Source organism: Lissotriton helveticus, chromosome 1_1 (genome assembly GCF_964261635.1).
Source record: "Lissotriton helveticus chromosome 1_1, aLisHel1.1, whole genome shotgun sequence".
Classification (NCBI taxonomy): Eukaryota; Metazoa; Chordata; class Amphibia; order Caudata; family Salamandridae; genus Lissotriton; species Lissotriton helveticus.
Window position 1 is genome coordinate 278,001,544 of NC_136057.1, and position 14,183 is coordinate 278,015,726.

General features: G+C 46.4%; 1 protein-coding gene and 1 long non-coding RNA gene across 2 annotated transcripts in view; one reads left to right on the forward strand and one right to left on the reverse strand.

Moving 5' to 3' along the window:
* The window catches only part of LOC144792818 (uncharacterized), a 53,334-nt gene extending 49,605 nt beyond the window's left edge, over positions 1 to 3,729 (reverse strand). The window contains exon 1 of the long non-coding RNA XR_013602634.1: positions 3,625 to 3,729. This is a non-coding gene — a long non-coding RNA (uncharacterized LOC144792818). The remainder of the gene's footprint in view (positions 1 to 3,624) is intronic.
* LOC144762123 (cystine/glutamate transporter-like) overlaps positions 1 to 14,183 on the forward strand; it is a 365,267-nt gene that overhangs the window by 265,183 nt on the left and 85,901 nt on the right. The window lies entirely within an intron of this gene.

A 14,183-nucleotide genomic window follows, 5' to 3' on the forward strand; every position in this document is an offset into this window, starting at 1 on the left:
TCACGGGAAGTCGGTGATGGTACCGACGCAAGTGATAGACTTCTTAGGGTTCACAATAGATTCACAGATAGCGCAACTGTGCCTTCCGCAAGCAAAGTTGAGAGACCTAAAGAAGGAAATTCGGAAATTACTGGACAACCAGACGGTTACACTCAGGGCGATTGCCAGAGTAGTGGGAATACTGGCTTCGTCCATCCAAGCAATATTCCCGGGCCCTCTTCATTACAGGGCCCTTCAGCGTCTGAAGATCAGACATCTTCAGAAAGGTCTGTCGTACACGGACTCCATTCCTTTGTCGGAGGAGGTCCGAACCGAGTTGCAGTGGTGGCTCGGACACGTGGAGGCATGGAACGGCAGGGCGATCTTCGGATCACAACCAGAGGTAGTAATCGAGTCAGACGCCAGCAGATGGGGCTGGGGCGCGCGCTGCGGAGATATCTCCACAGGAGGCAGATGGTCAACGCAAGAGCTAGAGCTGCACATAAACTGCTTAGAACTGCTAGCAGGTTTGTTTGCGATTCGAACGTTATCCCCGAAGCAGACATCATGCTGTATCCTACTGCGATTGGACAATGTGTCCGCAGTGAGGTACATCAACAAGTTGGGCGGCACGAGATCATCCCTGCTTGTTCAAATGGCCAAGGATTTCTGGCATTACTGCCTCCAGAATCAGATCTCTGTGATAGCGGAGTACATTCCGGGGCAATCCAACCAAGTGGCGGATTGGAATTCGAGGCATCTCAGGGATTACAGCGACTGGAAGTTGCTTCCCCAGGTCTTTCAATGGTTACAGGCGATCTGGGGTCCGTTTCAGACGGACCTCTTCGCCTCCAGGCTGACCTATCAGATTCCCAGGTTTTTCAGCTGGAGGCCGGATCCGATGGCAACTGCGACCGATGCTTTTCTCCAGGATTGGTCGCAGGGGGTTCAGTATGCCTTTCCCCCGTTCTTGCTGATCCCCCGAACAATGACGCAGGTGATCAGACAGCGGGCGGAAGTGGTCATGGTGACACCGTGGTGGACGTCTCAAGCTTGGTTCCCCAAGCTGTTGCAGTGGAGCTGCGATCATCCACGGTTGTTACCGGATTCAGAGTGGTTGTTGCAGGGTCCTCGTCAGGAGCAGCATCCTCTGCTGCTGGAGGGCAGACTGTCCCTGATGGCATGGAGGCTTTCAGAGAACAGTGGCATATGCCAGGAGTTTCGAGCGAAACTTCCAACTTCATCAGGCAGGCATGGGCACCATCTACCAGAAAGCGTTATTCCGCAGCCTGGAAGAACTGGGTGGATTGGTGCGTGGGAAGACAAGTGGATCCCGTGGGGGCAGAGTTACCCCAAGTGTTAAATTTTTTGGCAAATAAGGCGGCTAGTGGCCTAGCCTATCGTTCGGTTAACAATTTCCGTTCCGCTATCTCTGCAGGGCATGCCCAGATAGACGGTAAACCGGTAGGCATGCACCCGATGGTGTGTAAACTGTTAAAGGGAATTAGGGTGGCTAATCCACCACAAACCAAAATACACAGGTTTATGGGACGTTTCACTGGTCCTTTCATTGTTCAATAGGTGGCCGGATAATGCACTTCTGTCTAGGAAACAATTATCCGCAAAACTGGCCATGTTACTTTGCTTATCAGCATGTCGGAGAGCATCGGACGTGAGAGCACTCGACGTTACAGGTAGAGTGTTTACCCCGGAAGGGGTTTCTTTCACTATTACTGGTCGAACCAAAACAATGTCAAGACACATTGATTATAATGCATTCCCTGATAATGACAAAGTATGTGTAGTGAAATGTTTGAAAGCTTATGAAGATTGTACAAAGGCCTATAGGCCGCTAGGTTGTTCACAGTTATTGATTGCGGTGCAGAAACCGTTTAAACCTGTGGCAGCCGCCACAATTGCCAGATGGCTGCGTTTCATTATGAAGGAAGCAGGTATTGATACCCAGATTTTTGGTGCCCATTCAGTGAGAGGCGCTATGGCGTCGAAGGCCTATGGTTTGGGATCTAGTATCCAGGATATCATGAGATGTGCAGATTGGTCTTCTGAATCAACGTTTAAGACGTTTTATTACAAGCCGGTGGGAGATATTACTTCGGTGGTTTTCAGTGAGCGTTAAACTAGCATAATCTGAAGCCTCCGGTCCTGTAATAGAATCAAAAATTTTCTAGCATTCGCGCCAAGAATTTTCAATTCTATTAAGGACACGGAGGCGAGGATTATCCCACCCGGCTTAACTTTACAGTATATAAGCTTACCCACCCAGTTATTCAGTGATTACGGTGGTATGTTTCTTTTCTTTCAGGATCAGATAAGAAGTCTGATTGAGCGACAGAGGACGACAGGACGTTTGGCCTGAAACCTGGTTTCTTCCACGTTGGAGGAGTTATTCATTGTTCAAGTTTTTGTTGGACTTAGTTCGCCTCAAAGAAAGAGGATGATGGGAGCACGCAAAGGGGTCTTATGGACTATGGGGGCGTGCCTATACTCATGTGTGATCATGGGCAATGTAGTTGTTTCACTGTTATTTATGAAAATATCCATTTTCATTGGCTGCTGTGTTTATTGCAGTAAAGAAGTGAGAAGCATAATCCTCGCCTCCGTGTCCTTAATAGAATTGAAAATTCTTGGCGCGAATGCTAGCAAATTTTTGATTCTCTTCCTTTGAATCTAAAAATCAGAGGTCTAACCCCAATCATGTCAATTTTTTCCTCCAGAATAGCCCTCAGGAGAAATATCAGTATTGTACAATTTGTCACCTAAATAACGTACAAGCTCAGAGTTCCAAACCTGTTCACTAACAATAGTATAAAGGTGAACCCGAGTCAGCATAAATATCAATTGAAACTCCACCTATTGACATATTACATATGGTTTTTTTTAATGAGTTTGTCAGAGGGACCATTAATATTAAAAATGAATTCTTTTTCATTGCCAATACGATACCTATCATCTTCAACAGAGCAATACATGATTTTCTTCACCATATAATCTTCATCACTTGAAGAGGACTCATGTATAACTTTTACTTTATGATTTTTTTTCCTATTACAGGCTCTAGAATAGTGCCCAATCAACCCACAATTGGAACACTTTTCCTTAATAGCATGACACAGCTTGTTGTTTGCTAAGTGAGAATCACTACCACAGCAAAAGCATTTTAAATCTGTGCCTTTTTTAAAATCTTGAGATTTGATTTTAGGAAGTAACTTTTGTTTGGAATTAGATTTGTTTTTAATTTTAAAGATAGTTTGTTCAGAAGTTTCCTTATTCTCACTCTTAATAGCTTTGGCACTGCGACCTGATAACTCAGCTTTTCTAACAATGGTTAACACGTCTTTGAGATCAGCGTCTCCATTAATCCAAAGTCTGTATTGGATAGCAAGGTCTGAAGCATGCATTACGACCTGATCTCTTATAAATTGCTCCTGGAGGTGATCAAATTTACAATCTTCAGCTATTTTCTTTAGTGCGGAAACATAAACATCAATGGTCTCACCTGGTTGTTGTTTCCTGTGGAAACATTTATATCAAGGTAAATGTCCCAGCTCGATGTGTAACCTTTGTAAAGTTTTCAATGAAGGCTTGAAAGAAAAAGCGGTGGAAGTAAAAGTAAGAATAACTTACTTCAAGTTCAAACGTGTAGAAATTAATCTTCCCGATGTAATTGTGACTGAAACATCAGCAGTTTGTCCTAGAATGGCTGCCGTAGGCTCATATGTGATCACGTGCTCATGGAAACGACGTCACGTGCACGTAAAAGAACATCACTGCGCTGTAGCTGAAGGCAGCATTAGTAATGAAAAATTTCCTAGCTAACGTAACGGAAAGTTTCAATTCTATTAAGGACAAGGAGGCGAGGATTATGCAGTCCTTTCTTCTCTTTATTACAAACAGCAAATTCAAAGTGGACCAATAAGAAAACTTTTCAGGAACTACAACTCCCATGAGCACATGGGCTACAGTGTCCATAACCCCAGCCATCCAATCACGAGGGTCTCCACTGAATAACTGGTCCTGACGTCCCTTCCTCTTCCTCTTCTTGTCTGCGAGGAAAGATCTCGAGGACGTTCATCACACCTTCTGGTCTCGTCCTAAAGCAACACAAGACAAACCGTTATCGTGTTCCCCTATCCGTGTACGGAAGCATGGAAACGCAATACGAGATAACCTTTATTTCGAAATAACATGGAATACTAGTATAATAGACATTCGAACCGTAAACATGAGCAAGCAGGAACGTCTTGAACTCCCGAGGTAGCGAGATAACATGTGAACACTAGTATAATAGACATTTTAAACATAAACATGAGAAGTAGGGAGATAACACCTGAACACTAGTATAATAGACATTTTAACCTGAGAAGTAGCGAGATAACATGTGAACACTAGTATAATAGACATTTTAAACATAAACATGAGCAAGCAGGAATGACCTGAACTCCATAATTAGCGTGAATGCTGCCAAGCAGGGGTAGCCGTTTAGATACTCAAACCCCCCTGAAACATTTACTTACCGGAATTACGGAGAAGTTGGGGTGGGAGAGACCACAGCGTCTCGGGGGGGGATAATCCTCGCCTCCTTGTCCTTAATAGAATTGAAACTTTCCGTTACGTTAGCTAGGAAATTTTTCATTCTATGTCAGGACGGAGGCGAGGATTATGCAGGTTTAAAGCCTTTCAACCACCAATTATGCGGCACCAAAAATAGGCTTGAAATAGAATTTCTTAAATGTGGATTCGGAGGGCCCGTCAGCCGTGGCTATAATCTCCTCTAGCCTGCCGCCAAGCTGCACGGCCTTAGAAGCCATTGCTCCCCTCGTGGAATGGGCTCCGAACCTGGTCACATCCGCCCCCGCCTCGGTCGTGGTCCAACGGACCCACCTGGTGAAGGTTGGAGAGGAAACCTCTTTGAACGGTTTCTGTAAAGCGAAGAGGAGCTGACGATCCCCCGGAGGGCGATATTCGAGCGTCATGTCCTCGTACACCTTAAGACACCTCACAACGCAGGTAGTGTGGGTTGAACCGGAAAAGTAGGGTACGGTACCGACCTGATATTAGTCTTGGTTCTCCTAGGCACCGTAAAAGTGACTCCATCTGGGGTGTACGCCCGAGCGGAAAAATCCAGGGCTCATACGTCCGAGACTCGTTAGCACGAGACCCGACAAAACACGATCGCCAGCTTGGCGGACAACCTCGGCCTAGTGAGGGACTGATTATCTCCCCATGAGCGGAGTAGACGGAGAACGATGTTGACATCCCAGAGACAGTCGTATCTGGGTTCTGGGGGCCTAGGCAGTCTAGCCCCTTTCATCAGTTTGCAAACCCACGGGTGCTCCCCTACGGGTGTCCCACCCACTTGGGCATGCCCCGCCGAAATGGCGGACCCGGTAAGCCAAGCCTGAATAAGCCAAATCAGCCAGAAAAAATCAAGACGTGAGTAACGTCCGCCCCCACTGGATCGGTGAGTCTACCCACACACCGAATATGTCAACTTCCCCAAGCTGAGCGATACCTCCTGACATTTCTCGGAGCCCAGGCTCGCCATGAGGTACCATGTCTCCAGGGGAATCAACGGAGGGGACTCCCCCCCAAGGGACCCTTGAGCAGCGACGGAAACAAGGGCAGTGGAATCCGACAGTCCCACAACGGTTCCAAAAGGGTGGAACCACGTTTGGGCCCGCCAAGACGGAGTCATCAGGGTCATGTATACTCATAGTCGGCAAAACAGCGCCGTCACTCTAGTCATCATCAGGGTCATGTACACTCGTAGTCGGCAAATCTGCGCCGCCACTCGAATCCTAGGAAAACGAGGGAGCGCGAATGGTAGGTCCAGCAACCAACCCGCAGGAACGCATCCCCTGCGGTAGGCGTCGGGACTGGTCTCTAGCTCCCAAACCTCGGGGCTGACAGTAGGATTGGGAGGGAAGATTCCCAGTGCACTGACCCCACTAGGTCATCAAAGCCTGGAAGGTCGTCCAATCCAGCCGCCAATCGGTGAAACGCGGAAGTTCCTGGAGTGCCAGACCGCAATCGCGGTTCGCCGTCCCGGAAGGTACACCGTCGACCCCGAAACGGCATTCCCAGGCAAAAAAATGCCAGAATTAATTTGCCAGTTCTGCCCAGGTCAGAGACCGAGGGCTGCTCCGGCCATCGATGTAGGGCACCGCCGACGCCAAGTACGTGCGTAATAGGATGCAGCCCGATACTCCGCTCTGAGTGAGAGGTCCAACCGTAAGGAACCCGCTAGAGGTTTTAGGCAGGTAAAGTGAAGGCAAAGTTCCTCCACGGATCAACGGCCCCCCCAGCCTGACCGGCTGGCATCCGACTCGATGATCAGATCCGGCTGGAGCCGGAGAGTGTTCGCCCGTTCCGCGCACACACGCGCTCGATCAACCCACGTACTTCCGTCCTCGTCTCCTCCGTCCGGGAGACGTGTTTGGGGTACGTGAGCCCTTGCTGAGGTGTTGCGCCTCCATACTTTGCAGGCCAGCCGACTCCGGGAGATGCCGTCCTTCCGAAGGACCTGAGACAGCTCCCCGCGAAACTCGGTGACCTCCTGAAGAGGAGTGTGGAGGGAGGCCGACTCTGAATGGAATAGGGAACCCACGGAGACCTGCCTCATGGCCTGAGCCCGGCTATCTGCGCATGCCGCACGCAAGCCAGAAGTGGGAGCAGAGCGGTAGTCATGTTCAAGTGTCCTGGGGACGGACCGACGAGTTGATCCAAGTTCAGGATGTCATCGAGATATCCGCTCAGCCGAGCGCCCCCTCGCGCAGAGTCCCAACCACCGGCCGAAGGAGCCTCGTCAAGCACCACGGGGCCGAGGGGAGGTAGAATGGCAGCGTTTGAGAAACGAAACCTTACCATCTCAAGGGAACTGCGAGAAAACCGGAGAGGCGGGGAGATGGGAACCGAGAGGTGCGTGTCCTGCAAGACTAGACGGACCATCCGATCCCCCAGGAGAAGGGACCGCGTCGGAAATGGATCCCCTCCATCTTGTAGTGGTGGAACCAGTCACTCCTCGAAACCCCGCGAGTTTTTGACCGGCCGAAAGCCTTTAGTTTAGGGGACCGGCCGAAACCTGTGTCCTTTTCCTTGACCAGAAGATACAGGTCAAAATCCGTAGGGTGCCGGAGGGACCAGCGGCTCGCCCCCAAGCTTAGGATCGATTGTAATGAGAAGCGACCGCTAACGTTACGTCTCCAACGCGAAGTGCGCAATGCCCAAGAAACATAGGGCGCTTTGGGCCCCAACTGCCACGACCTCTGTGGATAACGCAGACCCCGACTCTTGGCCGACACAGCCAGCTGTGACCTGAGCTAAGGGATCCACGGCATCCAGGAGGTGACCCGACAGTTACGCCAGGAGCGGTCTAAGTCTCACGTCGGGTCCTACGTGAACTTGGCAAAGAACTTGAAGAGTTTATCATCCGTGTCCGGGGTGACGGCCCCCCTGCCCTCTAGCTTCGATCGAGAGCATTCACCCCGCATGCGGGTTCCAACCTCCTTTTCTCGAGGTTTGCGAAATGTTACTCGCCACACAAGCCGCCACCTTGGGGTCAGGAAACCTCTCCGACGACCTAGGATGGTATATCCTTGTAGGGTCAAACAGATCGGAGGACTTCCCATCCCCATCCTGGGACCCCGATGAGTGAGACACCGGGCGCCATGGTCGGCCCGTGTAGTCTGCCTCAGTCGAGGAACCCCTTCACCGGACATACCCTCTCCCTCCAAGGGGAAACCATCATCATGGTCTGTCTCGAAAGCGACCTCGTCGCCACTCCAGAGCGACCTCGTCGCCATCCTCTCCGGGTGTGACTCCCTCCCGGCAGGGTACATGTATGAGCGTCCGCGCACTCTGCAGCGAGGAGACCCCCAACGGTCGGACTCCCCGGGTGCCCCGCGTGACGCTCTTCTACACCCACCCTGCGCGCTTCGAGGTCCGCGGTCCACCGACACTGGGGAACCAACCCCCCGGGGATACCCTGGGCGAGAGCGCCCACCCAATCCCTCGGAGGGGCTAGTCCAGAATCCAGGGCCAGCGACCGCGCGCAACCAACTGCAAGCGGTAAGGGTTGAGAGAGAAATCTCTTCCGCCTCCTGAATTAAGGGGCTTGCCTGGACAGATGCCAGCGTCAGATGAGGGTGAGAGCACGTATACACCTTAAACAAATACAGCAGGTAGCCCCCTCGCCAGTGCTCAAGCAACCCAGCTATCAAACTGGGCGCAGTACCTTGATGCCACCACCAGGTGTCGCTGCGCAGTAGCGCGAGTGAGGGGATCACCGAAGCCGGTGTCAGGCGAGGGTTGGTGAGGCAGAGCGGCGCTCTCCTCAGCGCGCCGCCACGCCAGCAGAAAAAACCGCTGACAGGCAGCTTCTCCGTAGCGCCGGGCGCCCCACAGAGCCGAGAAAGCGCGGGAAGCGCGCAAACACGGTCCGCGATAAGCGGGAGGATTGACGGCGCAAGCAGAGCCTGACGCGCGTCTGTCACCAAGCGACTCCTACAAGTGCGAGTCCAGCATGGCGCGATACCATAATTAACCAGCTACAAGGCTAAACAGAAGTAAGTGACAATATCGGCGTCATAATAATCACAATGAGCTTATCCAAGTAAAGTAGCGCACAGCAATACCAGACAAACCATATTTCAGTAGGAAAGCTGACGTAACTGAGACTCTATCATTAAGTAGAAACAAGCTAAACAGAAGCACGTTACGTCGTAACAATTAAAACTAAGCATATCCAGATAATAGAAATAATAATAAGCTCAACAATACGTCAGTAGGAAAAGAAGTGGACTTAACTGACGAGCAGAGAAGAAAGAGGAAGAGGAAGGGACGTCAGGACCAGTTATACAGTGGAGACCCTCGTGATTGGATGGCTGGGGTTATGGACACTGTAGCCCATGTGCTCATGGGAGTTGTAGTTCCTGAAAAGTTTTCTTATTGGTCCACTTTGAATTTGCTGTTTGTAATAAAGAGAAGAAAGGACTGCATAATCCTCGCCTCCGTCCTGACATAGAATCAAGCTGCTCCTCCGTAACGCTTCTAAGAATCTTCACGACGTCATACAGAGAGCGGCAATTGGAATACAATCGCTCCTCTGTAATGCACTCCGTGGATTTGAAGGTAGTTGTTATCTTTTGAATAAAGCAAGCATGGAACGCTAAAAGAACTAGCAGCAATAATAATTGTATATTATTTTTTTTAAAACAGAAGAATAGAAATTCCACTTCACGAAAGTCAGTTCTTTTAGTAGCTAGCGAAGCAACGAAATCTGAACACGTTAAGCTAGTGCAGCTATGAAGTTAAGCCAAAACACTCACGTTTACACAGCAAATGCTCTGTCAGCGAGGTCAAAGTAGAATGAGATCAAATCCATAAATCTTGTAAAAATCCACTTTTTGAAGACAGCAGTTCAAAAAGTCATAAGAAAATAAATCCAACGAGGTTAAATTCAAGAATAATCCATGAAGTGAGTTCAGGGTTCCTCGTGTTCTTAACGTCGCCAATTTGTAAAGTTGAATAAATCAATGCAGGAAATAAAGTTGAAGTATTTATTTTAAAAGAACACAGGAGCGAGGTAGGACACAGCCCACACAAGTCTTCTTCCCAGTCAAACCAGCAAGGAATATAAAACCCTGCTAGAATACACGTGGGAAGGAAGACTGAAGGAAAACAGTTCTATAAGTGTTGGGTTGTACATAAGTTGCAATGAGTTGTCACGAGCGCTATGTTGTTTATAGCTCGTGACAAGCTTGTGTTCTAGGGGTTGCTATGTTGTGTTTCAAAAGAGCTGGAATGTGGGGAGTTGGGTGAAGTAAGAACTGTTGGGCATTATTAACCTGTATCTTCAGACGAGAGGATGCCAATAAAACTCGTCCAACTTTAATCCTTCTTTTGATGCATTATTTCTGGTTCCTGACACTTCCTACACTGGCGACGGGCGGGATTCGTGACCTGCGATCAAAAAAAAAAGGAATTCCTTCAAAATTTCGATTTTACTGCAAATTCGTTGAGCTTAAAAAGGATTACCCAGGAGCTGCTTTAATTTTAATAGGAAGTGGAAAATACTTTTTTTTCTCCGCTGCGCTGCTAAAAGGAACCGATACTTTAAATGAGCCTTTCCTTTACGCTGCAATTTCAAACGGAACCGGCACTTAATCAAAACTACGCTGGAAACCAAAACGGCAATTGACTCAAAGAGTTAGGAGTAAAGATCTTGAAATACTCTTTAAAGATTGGTAATACTCCTTACTTTTTTTCAAGTGGCATTTTTCAAAGTTGTGCGTTGACTCGTGAACTTTCCGCTCTACGTTGGAGCCGACAACTGGAAGCTCGCGCTGGAACGTTCTTTCTCTCGCGTCATCACACGCTGAGCATCAGGAGTATTGTGTCCAACGTCATTACGTCTTCTGCACGTAAGAGCAGTAGAGTTTGAGAGGCCAGTCTCGGAGTCTCGGAGTTTCACTCCTCCGCGCAACGTGAAGACTGCTACCTGAATTAAACCGTCAGAGCTCTTACGCGAGTAAAGAATTGTTTCCGCTTGGAATGGTTCAGTGACACATACATTGCGCGTTTTGACAAATTTATATTTTGATATTTAAAAAAAAATATATATATATATATATATATTTTTTTTTCTTCTGCTTCCATCATATATGTAATTTGTTTTTCAAAGCGTATTCCTTCATAGTTACTGTACAGTATAAGTTTTAATCTTATTAGTTCCTATGGCTGGTATTGTTCCTCCCCCATCATTTCTGTCATCTCCTGGTGAACCACCTTTAGCATGGGAAATTTGGGAACCTGTATTTTTAGCATATGTAGATGTGTTGGAGGAGGGTGAGTGTGAGCCAGAGAGGAAATTGTCTCTTCTAAAACACTGTTTGGGAGGCATAGCCTTAAAAGAATTCAAAACATTACCAGTTTTAGTAAATCCAGGCAACATAAATGTGTATGAGTACGCTTCACTACAACTAAGTTTAAGATATGGTAAGAAAAAGAATATAGTTATGGAGAGATTTATTTTTTATTCACGTAAACAACGTACAGATGAACCCGTAGAAGATTTTGTTTCTGCATTAAGATCTTTAGCTGTTACGTGCGATTTTGAACATATATCCTATGAACAAGTTTTGAGAGATCAGATTCTCATGAGGACTAATAACAAGAAAGTGCAGGAACGGCTTTGGACGACATCTGACATGTCTCTTAACAATGCTATAGATATTGCAAAGTCGATAGAACACTCAGAGAAGTTTGTCAAGGAGATTAGAGGGAACGACAAGAGTGATGTTTTTAATGTATCTAAAGACCATGAGAGATCAAGGAGAAATGCCTCATCCAGGAATGAAAATTCTCCCAGGAGTGAATTTTCATATAGAAATGAAAATAAGTTCAGGAATCAAAAACCTGAAAGGAGGGATTCTAAATTACTATGTTTTAGGTGTGGAAGCGATGGGCATTTAGCTAATAGTAAAAATTGTCCAGCTATAGGGAAAACTTGTGCTAAATGCAACAAGAAAGGACATTTCACAAGATATTGCAGATCACTACCTGGGAAGATGAATTGTATACATGAATGTTGTGGAAATTATTCCTCAGATGACGAAGGGACTTTTCAAGTGAACACCGTCATTAATGTGTGTGAGGATGGGGAGTGCACAAAATTTCCATCTTGCGTAATTACTGTTGATGGCATCGAGCTGGAAATTTTTGTGGATTCTTGTGCATGGTATACCTTAATTTCTCTAAATATTTTTAAGGAGAAATTTCACAATAGGAAGTTGGTTGTATCAGATGTATCTCCTGGTGGTTACACAGGACATAAGATTGATTTAGTAGGATATTTTATTGCAAACATACAATTTGCTGACCGACATATATCTGGGAAAATCTATGTGTCAAGATCTGGATTATCACTATTAAGTTGGCCACACCAACACCAATTAGGTATGAAAATTGATCCCAGAGCGGATCCCCCTGTGTATGTTGTGCAACCACTGACTGAGTCAAGTACTCCTGAGGGTACATTTTTGCTAATAGAAAACTTACGTAAAGCTTATCCCAGTGTTTTTAGTGACACGTTAGGTTGTTATAAGGGCTTTGAACATGTCATCAAATTAAATGAGAATGCTACACCTGTGAGACATAGAGTAAGAAATGTTCCTCTATCTTATAGGATCAAACTTAAAGAAATGTTGAAAGAACTATGTGATAAAAATATCATTGAACCAATAGAATCTTCACCCTGGGTTTCCCCCATTGTAATTTCGGTTAAGTCTTCTGGTGAACTTAGGCTATGCATTGACCTCCGCAGTGTAAACTGTGCCATCTGGGTGGATTCGCATCCGTTACCAAATCTTCATGAGATGGTTTCAACGTTGGCTGGTGCACAAGTTTTTTTCATGTATTGACCTGGCCAGTGCGTACCATCAAGTTGTACTTGCTGATGAGTCTAAAAACATTACTGCATTTATTACACCAGAGGGATTATATAGATTTTGTCGTATGCCTTTTGGGTTGGCGAGCGCTGCCTCAGTGTTCCAGAGACTTATGAGAGATACATTGGAGGGGTTGAGTGGTGCTATAGCGTTTCAAGACGACATTTTAGTATATGGAAAAGATGACAAGGAACATGACAATAATTTAGAGCGTGTGATTGCTGCTTTATCGGAAAAGGGGCTTACACTTCGTCTGGACAAATGCAGGTTTAGGCAAAAAGAAGTGGAGTACCTAGGTCACACTATTAGTGGGATGGGAATCAAACCAAAGAAAAACCATGTGGAAAGTATTATAAATGCTCCTGTACCTACATCTAAGGAACAACTGGTAGCCTTCTTAGGTCTTATAGAGTTCTATGCTAAGTTTATCCCTAATTTTTCTGCGAAGGTTGATCCTCTTAGATGCTTATTGAAAAGAAATGCTAAATTTCTTTGGACTGATGTTATGACAGATGCTTTTAAGTCTTTAAAATCGTTTGTGGTGAATGCTCCGTGTCTCAAACCTTTTGTTGTGGGTATGCAGTGTATTGTTATGGTAGACGCAAGTTCTTCCGGTTTGGGTGGAGTACTCTTGCAGAGAGATAATGGAAGAGAGTGGGTTGTTGCTTATGCATCGAGAGCTTTAAGAGACGCTGAAAAGAATTATTCTGTCATAGAAAGGGAGTTGTTGGCTTGTGTTTGGGGAGCTGAGCACTTTAGATCTTTTCTATGGGGTACAAAATTTTTATTAAAAACTGACCATAAACCTTTGGTGTATCTCATGGCCCCGGGTGGAGGCAGATCTATGTCGGCGCGTCTTGCAAGGTTAGCTTCAAGGTTGCAATCTTTTCAATGCAAGGTTGAGTATGTTGAGGGTAAGGCGAATGTACATGCTGATTGCATTTCGAGATTGATTTCTGACATGAGTGGTTCTGAAGTAATTATTGAAGATGAGTGTGAGGTTGCTTTTACCTTCCATGATGTCAATTTAGTATGCGGCGAACGGTTTTCTTTGCAAGAGAATATTTGGTTGGAAGCAGTGAACAATGACTTGGAATTGTCCAATGTCAAGAAGTTTCTTGTACAGGGTTGGCCGGAACAGAGGAAGTTATCTGGAGATATGATGGGATTTTTTAAGGTTCAAGAGGAACTTGCTGTGGAAGGCGACTTACTTCTTCGTGGAGACAAGATTGTTCCACCTTTTTCTATTAGGAATACTCTTCTTGAAATTGCTCATGAAGGACATTTGGGGATATCCTTCACCAGAAGACGTTTAAAGGAGTCTTTTTGGTGGCCAGGGATTGATTCTTGTGTAGATCACTTTGTACGTGCATGTTCTTACTGTTCAAACAGTGATAAAACAGCCGTTGCATTACGTCCAGAACCTTGTCCTGTTGATTTGCCTTCTGGTCCCTGGCGGAAATTGGGGTTGGACATCATTGGTCCGTTTAGTTGTTTACCTAAACTTTTGGTATAGTGCTCATAGATTATTACTCCAAATGGCCAGAAGTCAAGATGGTTAAGGAAGTTACTTCCCATCATGTAATAGAATTTCTGGATGAGATCTTTTGTAGAGAGGGAATTCCTCAGGAAGTTGTTACTGACAATGGCCCACAGTTTGTGAGCAAAGAAATGGAATTATTTTTAGCTAAATGTGGCATTGCGCATAGGAGAATTGCGGTTTTCCATCCTGAAGCG